This window comes from Xenopus laevis, chromosome 6L (assembly GCF_017654675.1).
Source record: "Xenopus laevis strain J_2021 chromosome 6L, Xenopus_laevis_v10.1, whole genome shotgun sequence".
Taxonomy (NCBI): domain Eukaryota; kingdom Metazoa; phylum Chordata; class Amphibia; order Anura; family Pipidae; genus Xenopus; species Xenopus laevis.
The window spans coordinates 1315621-1333511 of record NC_054381.1 but is presented as its reverse complement, the minus strand read 5'-3'; the positions used below and the strand labels follow the sequence as shown (position 1 = coordinate 1333511).

The 17891-nt window shown below is 39.6% G+C and overlaps 1 pseudogene; it reads left to right on the top strand.

Moving 5' to 3' along the window:
- Positions 1–11635: 11635 nt before the first annotated feature.
- LOC108704615 lies at positions 11636–15047 on the top strand (annotated as a pseudogene).
- Positions 15048–17891: the final 2844 nt, after the last annotated feature.

Genomic DNA, 17891 nt, shown 5'->3' with positions numbered 1-17891 from the left:
GAGATCTGGGAAAACGCGAGGAAAAATGTTTTGTGTGTATGACACAAAGTAAGTCTCTATAAAACGATGCTGTTCTGCTACTATACACCTGTAAGATTGGGCAGAATTTACCCAACTGCCTTTACACATTGTTGGCGTGAATGTCATGAAACGGGAACTTCGGAACACATTATGTGGCAATGCCCCAAATTAAATGACTTTTGGAAGGCAGTGGATGAACTACAGACAACACTGCTTTCTCATCCAATACATCTAGACATCCTAAGCACGTTAGTAGGTAAACCAGATCTCCAAAACACAGCCACGGAACAAAAACTAATGAACTACATCCTAACAGCTGCCAGACTATCTATCACAAGACTCTGGAAGAACTTAAACCCACCTACAATCCTTGTTGAGAGACATGGAGTTTATGACTGCTAAACTAAGGGGCATTATCACACAATTTTTAAAAATCTGGGCTAACTGGGATCTATACTACAAAGGACGTGGATTGGCTCCCCATGGACACACACAGTGCTTCTAACTTTTAAATCCTAAACTCTATACTGAAACTAAATTTTTTTCCAATTCCAACTATTTTTTTCACAGTAATCTGAGCTAACACCCTACTGTATATTCTACTTATGGTCATTTATTGTTGTGCATTGGGTAAAAGAGCCCTTAACGGACATAAGGTTGTTTTATTTGACTACCATTGCGACTGTTAACAAACTATGCCAACCGTTTGCAACGGGAAATAATGACTTGAACTTTCCACTGTTCTTGATTTTTGAAATCTCTGTAAAGCCAAATAAAAATTGAGTTACAAAAAAAAAATTCTTCTGAGTGGAATTGTGGGGAATGAAAAAAAACAGAAATGCATGTTGGGAAAAGAAAACTACAGCCTTAAAAACACATATTATCATGCATGTGTGGTTACATTGGAATATTTACACTCAAAAACAGAAAATTGCGCTCAGCTCTGTACTAAAAAAATCAGGAAACTTCTAAAAGTTCAATTTGATTTAGAGTGGTCCAAGAAGATCAGCACAGCTCACGTTGGCTTCTATAGGACCTTGAAAACTTTTACTTGGCAAAGTTTTGTATTAGTGATTTTCATGGTTTGGTTCTAAACTGGGTAAATGGGTAAAGTATGTTTAGTAGAAAAACAGTATTCCAGGAAGCTTACATTCCAAGTCCCAGCCAAAGGTTTATTTATTTAGGTGCTTGTTTATAGTTCTGATTTATGTGTTCTAGTAAAACAGAGAGATCTGCATTCACTCTCATTATAAATACAGCAAGTGTCTCTTCTTTACTTTGTACCAGGCTGTTAAAGGAACCCACATCTCTCAGGCTGCCCAGAAGGGAAAAGATACATTGGTACAGTATCAACAGTCAATTTATGTAGATACTCAAGTACTACTTCTTTAAGGGGCAGATTTATTAAGGTTCGAATTGAAAATTTGAATCAAAATGTTTTCATTTTTTTAATGGTCAAAACTCTATTGAATTATCCAAACTCGATTTGAGTTTTAATCCAAATTTTAATTTTGATATTTATCACTCTGGCCCTTTAAGAACTCAAATTTGACTATTCGCCACCTAAAACCTGCCAAGTTCATGTATAAGTCAATGGAAGACGTCCAGGGAACAATTTGGACATGTTAGTAGCCTTACTGACATATGAAATTTTAGGCAAATTGGATTCTAATCTAAGTTTTAGATATTCAATTTTTTTTATAAATAATCCCCCAGTAGAATTTTTGAGTATACTCAAATTTAATAGAGTTTAAAAAAAACTAACGTGAATTTGTAATTCAACCTTTAATAAAGTGTATTCATGTAGTGACTGTTGGCAAAGGAGAGGTTCATTTTGGTTTGAGGTCAATGTGTTTATACTGCCCTCATGAGTATATTCCGTTTTATGTGTTACAAAATATCTCTTAAGGCTGTTTCTGAATAAATGTATATGTATGCAGGTCTGAAATTTATCCAATTTATTATTAAAGGCAAATTGGAATCCTTATGTAAGACTCTTACAGTTTATTTAATGGCTTTAAAGGAGAACTAATCCCCTCACAGCCAAAAGTCCCCACTTGCCCCCTCCCCGCCTCCCCCCTGCACAATGTTACACCAGAATTGTGTCCCCTCTAGAAATACTGACTCCACATGTAGAACTGCACAATGTAATACAGGGGCGCCATGTTCATCAGCCTCGGCTTCGTTGTTAAGTGAGCAGCGACATGTCCCTATGTGGCACATTCGTAGTTGGATCTGGAAAGCTCAGTAAATCACCAAAAGAAAGAAGAGGATCCAGAAGAAGCCGAGGCTGAACATGGTGCCCCTGTATTACACTGTGCTGTTCTACATGTGAAGTCAGTATTTCTAGAGGGGACACAATTCTGGTGTAACATTGTGCAGGGGGGAGGGGGCCAGCGGGGACTTTTGGCTGTGAGGGGATTAGTTCTCCTTTAAGGGTTTTCCAGTAAGATGACTACAGGGGATCCACCTGTCTGTCTTTTTTCTATATTTGAACCCATCCTCTGTGCCCTCTCTCCTATTAGTTTTCTTTGGGGGGCTGTTTGGCCTCTGTGCAGTTGATATGTCAGGGTCTATTTTGACTCCCAGTTCCAGCCTGCTGAATATATTGCAAATATAATACTCACAATGGCAGTTCCACACATACACTGATTAGGGGCATAACATCAATAGACAAACATTAAACCAAATAACTTAGTTCTCCATGATCCCTTAGCTCCTCCCTCCTAACACTTTTTGTGTCATTTACCTCCCCCTAATTCTCTGATACAGCCCCCAATGGTACAAACCTCATTTGTACACAGAACTATAAACCCAGTGAGAATGAGGAATGAATGGATATTGGGAAGTTGTATCAGGAGTCAGAAGCAGCAGTGCAGAGAAGAGAAAGGGACAGACACAATGACAGTTACACAGAACTATAAACCCAGTGAGAATGAGGAATGAATGGATATTGGGAAGTTGTATCAGGAGTCAGAAGCAGCAGTGCAGAGAAGAGAATAAGGAATGAATGGATATTGGGAAGTTGTATCAGGAGTCAGAAGCAGAAGTGCAGAGAAGAGAAAGGGACAGACACAATGACAGTTACACAGAACTATAAACCCAGTGAGAATGAGGAATGAATGGATATTGGGAAGTTGTATCAGGAGTCAGAAGCAGCAGTGCAGAAGACAGAATGAATAGATATTGGGAAGGTGCTATATAAGTAATATTAGTAGTTGCAGTGAGTTCTATTCCCCTGTCATTCTGTAACTATAGACCAGTGATCCCCAACCAGTGACACATGAGTAACATGTTACTCCACAACCCTCGGATGTTGCTCCCAGTGGCCTTAGAGCAGGGGCTTATATTGAATTCCAGGCTTGGAGACATGTTTTGGTGCATAAAAACAGGGGTGGAAAGAGGAACACTTTAATGGGTGATGAGAAGGAGGAGCAGGTACATGGGGGGCACTTATTATGGGTGCCCAAAGCCAAGGCCCATCACTATTTTCTTTTCTTTCTTTGTTTTTGATGTTACTGTTTCTTTAACATGCTATAGTGTGACCAGTGGATACATGTATGTTACTAATGTAGGAAGCTTGGCCAGTAGGAGACAATAGTGTGAGAAACAAGAATGTGCAAGTGCATCTTTTACTGTAGATACAGAAGGAACGCACTTAAAAAGGTGTTTCAGGCTGATCAAACATTTCAGCAAAACCCTACCAGACCGCCCATCTATTCCACTTACTGCTGCCTCCTTTCCCAGGCTGTGGGGGGGAACCAGCAGCACTCAGCACAATCACTGTAGGACATGAACCAATCAGCAGCTAGCAGGACCTGATAGGGAACTGAAGCCTGTCTGTGCTTGTGTGACTGCAGGGCTGTGATTGGCTGTCCCCCTCCTACTGTGCTTCTGGCAGGGACCATTAGGACATGCCCACCCATAATTTGAAACACACACAGGGTTGAAGTCTAATACAGGGATCCTCAACCCTTTTTACCTGTGAGCCACATTTAGATGTAAAAAGAGCTGGGGAGCAACACAAGCATGAAAAAATAGTCCCTGGGTGCAAAATAAGGGCTGATAATGGCTATTTGGTAGCCCCTGTGTGGACTGGCAGCCTATAGGAGCCTTTGCTAATGAGCCACTAGTTGGGATCACTGCTCTAATGTGTTGAATCTTTAATGTTCTGGTCAGTTCAGTGAGAAAATGATGAAACTACAGGTCACTGAATCAAGAGGAACAGACAGTAACATTATTAGTTTCCCACATCCAGAGGAAGATTAATGGCATTCCTATCTGTTCCTCTGTGTAAGGAAGCTCAGTGGATAGTGGGATGAGGTCACTATTCGGATACCTGGGGAAGTCCCGGGTGGAGCTTACAGAACTCCCAGGCTCCTAACAGGTTCCCAGGTTCCAAGACTGCTAGTCCAGCCCAGGTGTTTTAGGTCTACCTGAGATATATCAGGTGGATAATTAAAAAGGCAGCTCAAGCCAGAAGGGAGAGCTCCAGTCTAGGGGAAAAGACACAGCAGAGCTGGAACTAGAGGTAGGCAGAGTAATCACGTGTATAGGGAGCAAAGCTGAGGGGTGCCACACGTACCTTCTCTGCATCCTTTCCTTAGTCAGTCCTCTCTTTGCCTCACTGACTCACTCTCTCTATAGAGTGCTATTACAAGGGCTATCCTGTACACTGGCTTCACCTCATTTACGGGGTCCCTGTACCCTGACTTCACTAAAGGGGTTGTACCTTTAGGGCCTAACACTTCTGGGGCCTTGTTGACTCCAGACTCAGTGGACCTTCCACCCAGATCAACTGCTACAGCCAAAGAGGAGGGACCTCTCCCTGCAAAGCACTTTGTTACAGCACTGCAGGTAGTGGTCACCACCTAGAACCAATAGAATGAATATGTAAATAAGGTATAATATGTTACATGGGTTTAACCCAGCAACAGAGAAGGAGGCACTGGCAGGGAATGAAGCTATAAGGCTAAGGCCACACGGCGCGATTTCGCCGCGATTCTGCGCTGGGCGAGTTGTCGCTGCGGTTTTAAGCGTTTTTTAAGCCGAAATAGCTTTGTTAACTTTGGCGCTGGCGTCAATGCAAATCGCGGCGAAATCGCTGCGCTAATTCACACGCGGCGATCCTTTTTCTATTGTCGCCCGAAGTTGCCTCGCTGGGCGTTTCCGGGCGACAGTAGAAAAAGAATCGCCGCGTGTGAATTAGCGCAGCGATTTCGCCGCGATTTGCATTGACGCCAGTGCCAAAGTTAACAAAGCTATTTCGGCTTAAAAAACGCAGCGACAACTCGCCCAGCGCAGAATCGCGGCGAAATCGCGCCGTGTGGCCTTAGCCTAAGGGTCATTACACTGATGGGTCCCTACATTAGGAAAACTGATCTGTGTTAATTAGAAGCCAATTAAGTGGCAAGGATTTAATTTTGACCTGTTTATTTTGTTTATTTGTTGCCTTTGAAAATAAACTGCTGGAAAGAGACTAAACTCTCATGAGTTGTGATTGTGATGTGACTTCTTTACCCCCAGAAAGCTGATCCCAGTTACCTAATCCCTGACGTTAGGGAATTCCTTACACAGTCACTTGATATGAATAATAGACGAGAGAGGGAATAACCAGCGAGGGATTGTGTAAGTCTATCAGAGAGTTGCTAACTCTCCTCACCTTGTCAGGCCCAGGGAAGGACAAAGGAAAGAGAATTTTAATTATTCAGAGAAAATCCCCTTTGTCACTAAAGTCAAAGTAAACTTTATTGTTATCTCAGCAGTATATAAATACTTAATGAGACGAGATGATGTGGCTCCAGCTGGTACAGATATAGGAAACAGAAGTAAATGGATTAGAAACTGACTGCCCATGTTGACTTTTTAAAAATGTTATTCATGTTTTTCATCAAACAAGCAAAATCAATCAAACCTTTGAATGCAGATTCAAAATAATAAATTAATAACATTAGCTATGTCCTTAGTCCAGTAAGGACATTAAGGAAAATGATACAGCAATATCGAATAATGATACAAATAGAACAAATATAACATTAAACAATAATATAAACCTGCTCATATTATTCTCAGGTAACAACTATATTGAGGTTCTCAGTACAGAGCAATTATATAACTTTTCTTCACGGACACATTAGAGGAATACAACATCCAATGTCACTACTCTTTTCAAATATTTTGGTGATCCCTCACTCACTGTGTTTAGGGTATCTCCAACAGAGTAGCAGCCCTGTCCAGCCACAAATCTTCCAAATCAGCATTCAAATAAACTCTGGAGAACCACAGCAAATTCAGTGTATTTTATGTTTCACACAACATGTTTCAGATATAGATATCCTTCATCAGGTGCTTGTTACAATGTGAATAAAACCCAAGCTATTTATTAACCCTTATCCACCAACAATAAGAAGTCAGCTCCAACTCATGGCCAGACAAATCAACACCAGAATAACACGCCATCTAGTGGCCTATTCAAAGATTGCACCAAAAGTTGTTACATTTATCTTTTTTCAGAACCATGATCCCATGGACAGTTGCATTGTTACAAAGTATTCAGTCATTTTGAAACAGTGGTCATATAAAGTAATCACCCATATTGTTACATAGTATAATAAATAGTATAAATAGTATAAATAGTGTAAAATCATACCATTTTGTAATATTCAGTCCAGTTTCGTATAAGAAGTATTCAGACAAATAGAATTATTCAATCTAAAAGAAAGAAATTCTGTTAGACTATAAAAAGCATTTGTAGCTAAAAGCATCATTTAAAACCCATGGTTCCAATGCATTCAAGGTCTCAATCCATTTTGCTTCGCATTATAAAAGCATCCGCTTTCTGTTCCCCCCACGTAATGGCAGTTTAACTTCCTCTAATACCAGCCATCTTAGACTGGCACTGTTATGCCTGTGTTCAAAAAAAGGCTTAATAATGCATAATTAGTAATAGAGTGTATATATACTAATGTATATATCTTCCACAAGGGCATTTGAGTCCATTAACCACACTCTCAGAATTGCATGTACTATATTTTTTAATAGGTAACTTATTACCTTTCAGTGGATGAGTTACAAAATCCCCTTTAATAATAGAGTTACAGTTACTGCAATTCAAACATGGAAAGGTTCCCATCTTAGGGGGTCCCAAAAACCGTGTCTCTTTCTGGGAACGTATTGCATCTGATTTCACCAACCTATCAGCAAGATTGTTACCACGCTTATTGGAAAAAAATGGCAGTTCTCTACATCTTCTACTGAGAGTTGGGTCCTTTTGCAACATAGCCAGTATTTACACACCACTCTCTGTATTTCATTGCTATTCGGGCCATTTTGAATTTTGAATTTAGAGATGAATGTGCCCTGATTATTTTAGATGATTTGACCCATGAGAATGTTTCTTTACAGGTCGACGATCCCCCAGTGGTTCATTCTAATTTGAAAAGACCATCTGGTTTTTATCCCATGCAATCTAATAGTAATTGTATAGATATTTTCTATAAACTTGTTCAACGTGATATTGAGAGGATTGGGATGAAGGTGGGTGTTAATTCCCCCTCTAAACCAAAGAATCTAAGCAGAGGTCAATATAAAGCCCTGAAAACCTTAAGTAGTAACACCAACATAGTAGTGAAAATAAAGGTGGTTCAGTGGTGGTTTTGGATGCCACTACTTATGAATTAGAAATCATGAGACAACTAAAAGATTCTGACACATATAGGCTCCTAGATACAGATCCAACAAAGATGTTGCAACATAAATTATTATCGCTTCTGACATTTGCACGGAGTATGGGAGTGATTGGTCAGACAGAGTTTGAATACATCTATTGTAAGGATCCTGTCATTCCCATATTTCATGTGCTGCCCAAAGTGCACAAATCTTTGGAGGATATGAAGGGGTGCCCAATAGTGTCAAGTATAGGTTCCCTGACAGAGAACCTATAGAAATATGTGGACAGACTACTATTACCTTTGGTTTTCAAGTTACCAACATATCTGAGAGCTACTACTATGTGCCTAAATAAGATGGCTAGTGTAATATGGAAACCAGGTTTTAGATGGTTTTCTATGGATGTAGTTTCTCTCTACTCTTCTATAGATCATGATATGGGTTTGCAAGCTATAAGATTTTGGTTGACAAATACACAAATTTTTCCACAGGTGCAGAATGAATTTATCATGGAGGGAATAGAATTCTTGCTCCATTCAAATTATTTTTTGTTCAATGGGCAATTTTATTTGCAACAACGTGGGGCCACAATGGGGGCATCTTTCTCACCCACTTATGCAAATTTGGTTATGGGTTGGTGAGAAAGGATCTTCATTTTTGGAGACCAGAATCCCCATAGATATCAGATTATACGCTTTTATAGGTTGTAACAGAAATGCTGGGAAATTGCTTGAAGGGGTGTATGTATCATCCAGATTTCTGTCATACTGTTTTTAAGCAACCAGGTAAATGTTCATTTATTCACGGGTCTGTGGCTAGCTGTAATAGCCGGGAAAAGGACCCAGTTTACGAGAGTGTTGAGTGTTGGGCGGGATCCGATTCCAGATGGACGGTCCGGGTTTGCCCAACACCTGAGAGAGGAACAGGTGTTCTCTCTCCTTAAGTAGAGAAGGGATTGTGTGTGTCTCTCTCACAATCCTGGGGAAAAGAGCAGGCAGTGCAGGCCTGTGAGAGAGTCAGACTCATGTGAGTACAGCCTGTGCCACAAAGATACTGTTTTCTGTTAGGTGCTGGATGTTAGATCCTCACCTAGTTAGTTAGGAGATAATTGTTTAGTTAGTGCCGGACAGGCAAGGTTTTATTTTCATTTTTGTTTGCTTTGATTCATGTTTTCCTGCCAACCAGACAACTAAAACTGGTTGCGGCCAGTTGCACATTACCAGCCAGTTTTGTGTTGTTTTGCCTGGACTCCATTACTGCTGTGCACCCGTCTACCCCCAGGTGACGACAACCCTGTGACCTCAAATGGTTACAAGGTATATCAATGATTGTATAGGGGTGTGGGAAGGGGACGATGCTTCTTTTGTGGCCTTCATTACATACTGTAACCAAACAGTCAGGGGAATACAGTTCACTTATGAAACTAATGAGACTGAGATTCCATTCTTGGATGTAGTTTTCAAAAGTCATGAAGGCAGGATTACCACAAACCTTTTCCGCAAGGCGATTACACGCAACACTTTGGGGCCGATTCACTAAGCTCGAGTGAAGGATTCGAATGAAAAATACTTCGAATTTCGAAGTATTTTTTGGGTACTTCGACCATCGAATGGGCTACTTCGACCTTCGACTACGACCTTCGACTTCGATTCGAACGAAAAATCGTTCGACTATTCGACCATTCGATAGTCGAAGTACTTGCCCTTTAAAAAAAAACTTCGACCCCCTACTTCGGCAGCTAAAAGCTACCGAAGTCAATGTTAGCCTATGGGGAAGGTCCCCATAGGCTTGCTAACCTTTTTTTGATCGAAGGATTTTCGTTCGATCGTTGGATTAAAATCCTTCGAATCGTTCGATTCGAAGGAATTAATCGTTCGATCGAACGAAAAATCCTTCGATCGTTCGATCGCAGGATTAGCGCTAAATCCTTCGACTTCGATATTCGAAGTCGAAGGATTTCAATTCGAGGGTGGAATTTCGAAGTATTTTTTACTTCGAAATTCGACCCTTAGTAAATCTGCCCCTAAGTGTCAGATTTTCAAATAAATTAATAATTAATCATAACAATATTTAGGTTCAATAATAACATAATTGTTTTTATATAATATAACCTTCTATTATTGTATGTATACATGATTTATATATTATGCATGTTTGATCTATCATGTAGTAATGAGGAATAAGTGTTTTATTTTGTTTTATACAAATTAATGTTGGATGGTAAAGATCCATGAAAATTTTCTAAAAGGATAAGTTAACTGACCCAGGGGTTTCACAACTTTAAGCTTAAGCAAATTTCAAAGGTTGTAGAATCCTTGGTGTCTGTTTGAGTATAAGATGGGAACATTGCAAGGAATTGTAAGAGTTATCCATAGAATAGAGCCTATATGTTTGTTAGGGTAATAATTAATCAAGGACAGACCAAATTTGAATGGATAGTGTGTTCACAAGTATATTGTATGTACCAAAAGTATTAAGGAATCATAAAGTATTGTTCCAGTCTGAGGCAATGTCAACATTAATGTTTAACACCAGACTAAGGAGGTCAAAGGCTATTTTGGATATTTTGGATATTTTTAGGCAACAATGTTTGAGGCAATAGTTCCATCTACAGGTAGTGTAGGACATTACGCCCAGGGGTCAATAATTGACGTTTTACTAAATATTTACATTATCTGGTGATAGTTTAACTTTGGAGACTACCCTTCAATTCCAGTTGGTTAGTTGATTAATCCCAGGGGTTGAGTTTTAGACAGAAATGAGGGATAAATTAGGAGACACTGGGATAGAAAGGGGTAACTAAAAAAGGATACCAAAAAGAAAAGAGAGGCTAAAAGAAGGAGAGAAGAGGGACTAAAAGAGAAAGGAAAGAACTGAAAAAGAGGACTGGAAAGAGAAAAACAGACTTTTGAACTATGAGCCAAATAAAAGAAAAGGATCAGATGTCTTAAAGCTCCAGGAAGAGATCAGGGAGACATCACAGGCCAGTGAGAACTTACAACTGGTAAATATAAATATCAGTTATATTTAATACCAATTAAGTTATCTGCTTGGATATTTGTTATTCCTATATATTTGTATAGTTATACCCTAAACATCGACTTTCCCAGCATTGCAAATTGGGAATTATCTGTTTAATTTGGGTTTATTTTCCCTTTTATTAGTACATATATATTATGATTTCCAAGCCATTGACTTAATGGGAAAGTAAAAGATTGAGGGTAGAATTCCTTAAACAGACCAGATCAGTCACATATTCCTCCTTTGATTCCAAGTTAGATAATACCTTATTATTAGTAAAAGTGTATATTGTATTGTGGAGACTTGCCGTGTTGATGATTTTGGTCTTATCGATTAATATCTGGTGATAAATTTTATTTTGAGTTTGTACTGAGTGGATATCAAGAAGTATTTGATGGATTTTGTAAGAAGTAATAATTTGATTTGTTATTATTATATATAAATAAATTAATTGTTTTGTTAAATAGTTGTCCTGATTTTTCTCCCTTTGTACCAATTGATTGGGAAGTCTCGATATCGAATTCCGAGTTGGGCATATATTATTTACGACTCCTCCTGTTTATTACTTATAAGGAGCCTTACATTCTTGTATGTGATCAAATATATGTTTAAATAGCCTGACATATTTTGGAGGCACTGCTGAGATGCAAGATTATTTTCTCATATTGGTACAAATAGTGAAAAACCTTCCAATACTTCTGTCAAGATAGTTTTTTTTTAAATTAACTAATTGAGACCATGAGTGTTGCAAGCAGTGAGAGTGGGAACACCCCAGAGCAAATGATCAATAATGTTGTTCAATTCATATATACACGGTTAAAATTTGATCAAGGGATGGATGTTTGGATTAATGATTTGAAGAGAAATGCTAGAGCAGACCTTAATGATATCTGGGCAACAGACGGCCTGGTTTAATGATATTTAACATGTATGAACTTAGCCTCTAGCAGTTCAGACAAAGAGAAAAAATTAATGTGTGCCCTACCGCCTGTTTTATATGCATTAATGGAAGTAGATACTCTATCAAAACCTAGAAAAGAAGATGTAGAAAAATTGAGGTCTCAATTACATGACATAGAATCAAACATCCAACATATGAAATCTGAGAGAAACCAATTAGAGATAGATATCTCAAACAAGGAAGCCTTTATTAGGGACTTAGAAACTGATGCTGAACATAGTCGCATAGCATACCGTAAGCTCAGAGAGGATTTTGAAGAATTACGGCAACAGTTGTTTAAAAATCAACAGTCAGGTGTATATGGTGTGGAGAGATCTCCTGATCCTCCAGTAATCACAGAACAAGGGTTCATAAAGATTCTTCTTTGGACACATCCCCAGAGAGGAATGTGCAGAATCAAATACCTATGTCAAATGTATCCCATAGAAGTGGTGTTTCCAATTCTGATGCAAGTGAGAGTGATGAGTGATGAGAGATGGCAGGGATCCAGTCCTTTCCCAAACAGGGGAAAGAATAACCATAAGAGGGGTTCAAAAGGGAAAATTCCCCAATCTCCAGTAGAAAAACAAAATTCTGCCAGCATAATTAAATTTTTGAATACTGCTGTACAAAAAGTTTCCAAGAAAGGTTCTTCCCAAATTGCAAACCACTTAGAACTATATGAATCTACTATGGATTCATTAAAATTATCTGAGGCAGACAGAATCAGGTTTCTTCCATGGGCCTTTGGTGACAGATACCGTCATTACTTTTCCTCCTTTAGAGAGAGAGGAATCACCAAATGGCAGTCGGTCCTACATGAAGTTAAATTAGAATTTGGGCCATACCGAACTACCACTGCCGCAAAGAGAGAAATTTATAAACTTTCATGTAGATCTAATCAAAGCCCTTTGAGAATTTCTCTTTGTACTTAAAAATGCCTATGGTTTGGCCTACAGTAACCCCGATTGGGAATCTGTGGAATTTAAACAAGTATTCTATGAGGCCTTACCAACCCAGATCAGATTAAGTCTTGCTCATGATCTGGATTTCGAAAACCCTCTAGAAAGACTGGTAACATCAGCAACCTTACTGTTTAACATCAGTGAGGGCCAAAACTTAAATGAAAGGAAAATTAAAAAATTCCCAGAACACAATGTCGATGAGTCCAGGGTAAAATCTAATTTAAATTTTGAGTCACAGCCAAAGAAAATACCTTCAGCCACTGGGCCTAATCAACAAAACCAAAAACAACAGCTAAATCCCAGACAAACTAAACCTCAAATTGCTAAGGGGTCAGAAAGAATTAGCTCAGGTTCTGGAAGCCAGGATTACCATCCTTGTTTCAACCAGGGGTACCAAGGATACCGGGGTAACCAAAGTTATAGGGGTTACCAAGGATACAGGGGTCCCCAGGGGTACAGACGTTGGGACGATGGGCCCAGGCAACAATGGGGAAAAAGGCAAGAACCACCAAATTCACCTAGGGGTGGATCACCCACAAGGAACCGGGATGAGCCTCCAAACCAAAACACCCATAGACCTAGCAGGTTTGATCAGCTTGCAGATCAGGTTTCCAAGTTAAGCGACATTGTAAGTAAATTGTCTCAAGTTTCTGCAGGAAAACAAACTGAAGTTTTTCTAGAGGAAAAAGCGGGGCCAAGCTCCGCCAAATAAAGGAAGCAGAACCAGATCCCTATGTGGAAATGAATAGGAAAGAATCAAATATGGTCAACGAACATGTTTTGCATTGCCCCGACCCTGGATTCAGGGCCGGGGAGGGAAAATCTAATATTTCATTTGTTTTACAGCCTAATAAGGACAATTTTTGTAATCCAGTGTTACTCGAACCCGTGTGTGAAGTACCCTCAGTTCAGTGTGGTCCACTGTTGAAATCCATAGAAACACAGATGCCCTGCAGACAGAACAAGTAGGAGCAATCTCCAAATATCCTGACGCTGCAGAGAGATCATTTCTTAAATCAACAGATGATAAAACACTCCAATTTTCTCTGTAATCTCTTACAGTTAGACGGCCAGTATTTTATAGATACCTGTCTCCAAGATGGATGTGTCGGACCAATCCAAGGTTTATTGGATACCGGGTCTCAGGTCACTATCTTATCTTTTAGCTATTTCCAACAGGTTTTGGAATTCTCGAAAAATAAACAGAGATTGACGACATTCGATGGATCTCTGCTCAAAAGATTAAGATCCATAATTGACTTTATTAACGAAGCAATATGGACTCAGGTAAAAACCCCAATTGCTTTTGAGCACTCCCACAATGCACGGCCACAACATAGTTGCCACATGATCGAAGAAAGGCCTAATTCTATCGAAATCCATTTCCATAACAATCAGGTACCAGATGTCACAATCCTAAAAAATGGTAAACCCGAGAAAAATAATGCAGTCCACATCATTAATATCCAGAAGGATAAAATTGAAAAGATAAATTTGGAGGATGATGTATTAACCATTTCTTTTGAATGGGGAAATAAGGAAGTTGTGGATCTAATCAGACATACCCGATCATTGGTTAAAATTTAGAAGACCAACGATACGATACTGGTTCCCGTACAGGTAAATAATATCGCCTGGGTGAAGTATGCCAAGTTGGATCTGAAATCTGAGGCCAGCTACATAAGTTTAGGACTTCTAAAGTGTATTACAGATCCTCAGATGATTAAGCTTTCCTCCTCACAGGAATGGGTTTATGACCTGGATAAAGATGACCAGAGTCAAAATGTGATTGCAAGGTGCATTTTATCCATCTCCCTAGGAAACAAATCTACAGAACATGGTTTCAGTGTGCTAAAGGAACCACAATATCAAATGTATTTAGGAAATGACATTATACATCGATTTGCCATACAGGTTGATCTGATCAATAATGTTCTGTGGTTCAGATTACCAGGAAATCCAGAGGAATTCCAGGATAAAGAGCAAACCCTGAGATGGGGACAGCGAACACCCTATGCAGTGGATATCATAGTCGCCGAAAAGGTAAAAATCCCTGCGGGGTGTAAATCATTTCTTTTACCCATTCAAGTGAAGAAGGGGCAAAAGCTAAGAAATGCAGATGCACTATTTTGTTTATCCAATCGGATACAGCAATTTGGATTGAAGGTAAAACCGAATCCCATGATAAACATTCATTAGGATCCATTATACATGGTTATCCATAATGCGAGTCCTTATAGCATTACGTTACAAGAGGACACAATGATTGGCCTAGCCATCGATTCAGAATATTACACTTTTGGGTTCCAAAATGATATAATTGGCCTGATACCTGATGAATATTTGACAGAAGAACAAGTAGTGGATCAACATTATTTCTCAACACCTGAGGGATTGATCAGTGTTCACTCTGTTTGTCCTTTCAGTCCTGAAGAAGGTACATGTTACATCGAGGAGACATCATTAGTCTTCAACCATGAAAATGAGGATGAATCGTTGCAACAGGGGAAGGATCAGGTATGTTACATCCAGGATAACCTGACCAGTAAGCTTGAAGAAGCTTATGAGATAAATCAGTCCTGAAGAAGGTACATGTTACATCGAGGAGACATCATTAGTCTTCAACCATGAAAATGAGGATGAATCGTTGCAACAGGGGAAGGATCAGGTATGTTACATCCAGGATAACCTGACCAGTAAGCTTGAAGAAGCTTATGAGATAAATCAACCCGAGATTTTTCCAGAATTTCAGGAACGGGTGGAAGAACAACTCTCTATGGCAGATGCATGTCTTGATGAATCAGAGCGACAACAGTTAAGGTAAATATTCTTGGAATTCCAGGAAATGTTTGCCAAGGACTCTTATGATTGCGGGGAAACTAACTTTCATGTTACAAGAATCCAGACAGATCTGGATGCACCCCCTGTGTTTGTCAAACAATACCGACTTCCGCTAGCGGCTTATGAGTCACTCTCGGAAATCATCAAAAATCTGGAAAAAAGGGGTATCATTCGTCCAGTACACAGTTCTTTTAATCATCCAATACTTGGAGTCCTTAAACCCAATGGTCAATTCCGTCTTTGGTCAGACTTAAGGCAGTTGAACAAATGAGTCTACATGTCTGGTTGGCCCGTACCATACATTGACCAATGTCTGGTGCAAATCCAAGGGTCTAAAATTTTCACCGCCCTTGACTGTGCACAAGGATATTGGACAATTAAGATAGACGAAAGGGATCAACACAAACTGGCCTTTACATTTGGGACAATGTAATTCTCCTACCGCACACCTGTAGTTCACCAATCCTGCAACTGGTGGTGCGTTCCTTCCGTTGACCCGGCCGGGTCCCTCAGCAACCAATGTGTATAAGAAACGGATCCGCACACACGCTGATTAATGCAAATGCAAACATCAATGTTTCTGGGGGGAAACACCCACCCTTCATCAGCCTGATGAAGGGTGGGTGTTTCCCCCCCGAAACGTTGATGTTTGGTGGCTGAATAAAAGGGGATATTCCCCGACCGTCTTTACATTTGGGAAACAACAATATGCCTGGACCTGATTACCCTTCAGGTATATCAATGCAGGCCATGAGTTTGCTGTGTTCATGCATAAAACAATGCCTGATGCGGCTGAACGCGGTACCTTATCTTACGTGGATGATATTTTAATCAAGAGTACAACTTTTGAGGAACACATTGCAGAACTGAGATATGTCTTAAAACAGCTGGAAAAAGCTGGTGTAAAACTTTCTTTACAGAAAGCCCAATGGTGCCGAACTAAGGTAAATTTTCTAGGACATGAAGTTACTGCTGAAGGAATCAACCCACAGGAAAAGAAGGTGGAGGCAATAAAGAACATGAAATCTCCTACAAGTCTCAAGGAGCTGACATCATTTTTGGGTATGATGAACTATTCACGCAAATTCATAGATAATTATGCAGAACTCACGAAACCTCTTTTGCAGTTGCTAAAAAAAGGAGCGACATGGGATTGGAATGAATGTCATGAACAAGCAGTATCTGAACTTAAAACTAAACTTATCCAGGCCCCATGCCTTGCTTATCCAGAAGGTGGAAAACCCTTCTATGTGGAAACAGGTTTTACCAACAAAAGCGTGAGTGCGGTTCTTTTCCAAAAACAAGAAAAACTGAATAAAATAATTGCTTATACCAGCAAGTCATTATCGCCAGTTGAAATTAAATTTAATAACTGTGAAAAAGCGTTATTAGCGACTGTTTGGGCTTTGCAATATTTCAGGAGCTTTATTCAGGGCGAAAAGATTATTGTGGAAACTGCACATCAATCACTACAATATTTACAGAGTGGTCGGTTAAAAGATGGAAACCTGTCAAACAGTAGGATAACTGCATGGACAATGTCCCTTATGGGATGGCTATTGGAGATCAGATATAAACAGGATAATAAAAACTTAGTTGCTGAAGGATTAGCTGAACTCCATGATTGCACTAATGTCGAACATAAGGATGTGTCACCAGAAAATGACTTTTTGGAGGAACAATCTCTATCTCCATATAAGTCATACGAAGAGGAATACTGCAAATCATTACCATGTGTATATGTTGATGGCTGTTCTTTCCACACAGAAGAAGCTGAAAAGATGTTGGATGCAGGTATCGGGATTGTGTGGAATAATATATTCCCAGAAATATCCATAGGATACAAGATTGGTCCCTAAAGTAGCCAGGTCGCAGAGCTTGCCGCTGTGTACAAGCAATACAAATGGCTATTGAATATGATCTTAAAGAATTTGTTTTAATTACAGATTCCGATTATGTTCGGAACAGCTTTGTTGAGTATTTTCCCGGATGGAAAAGATCCAATATGATGAGAAGTAACAAGAAACCAGTCAAACATGGTAAGTTGTTTTGTAAAATCGATGAATTGGTTACTACCCACGGCCTAATCATATATTGGAAGAAGGTAAGGGGTCATTCGAAGCATCCAGGTGCAGATAAAGATGGGAACGACCTAGTGGATTCCCTTGCTAAGAAAGCAGCCATTAATGGAGAGATATTGGATATCAATGACCTCATGGGAACTATCCAAGTGGATATAACAACCAGGGGGCAGGCCGAAAGGGAGTCTAAACCTAATGTGGTAATGTAGATTCCCCTAGTGAGGATCTCATTGCGAGCCAAAAGGGGGATCCAATTATTGGTTTATTTTACAAACATATTCAAAATCCACAGGATCATCCCATAGCCATGGAAGACTGTGCTGATAAAGAGGTGTTACGCCTTTTAATGAAAGG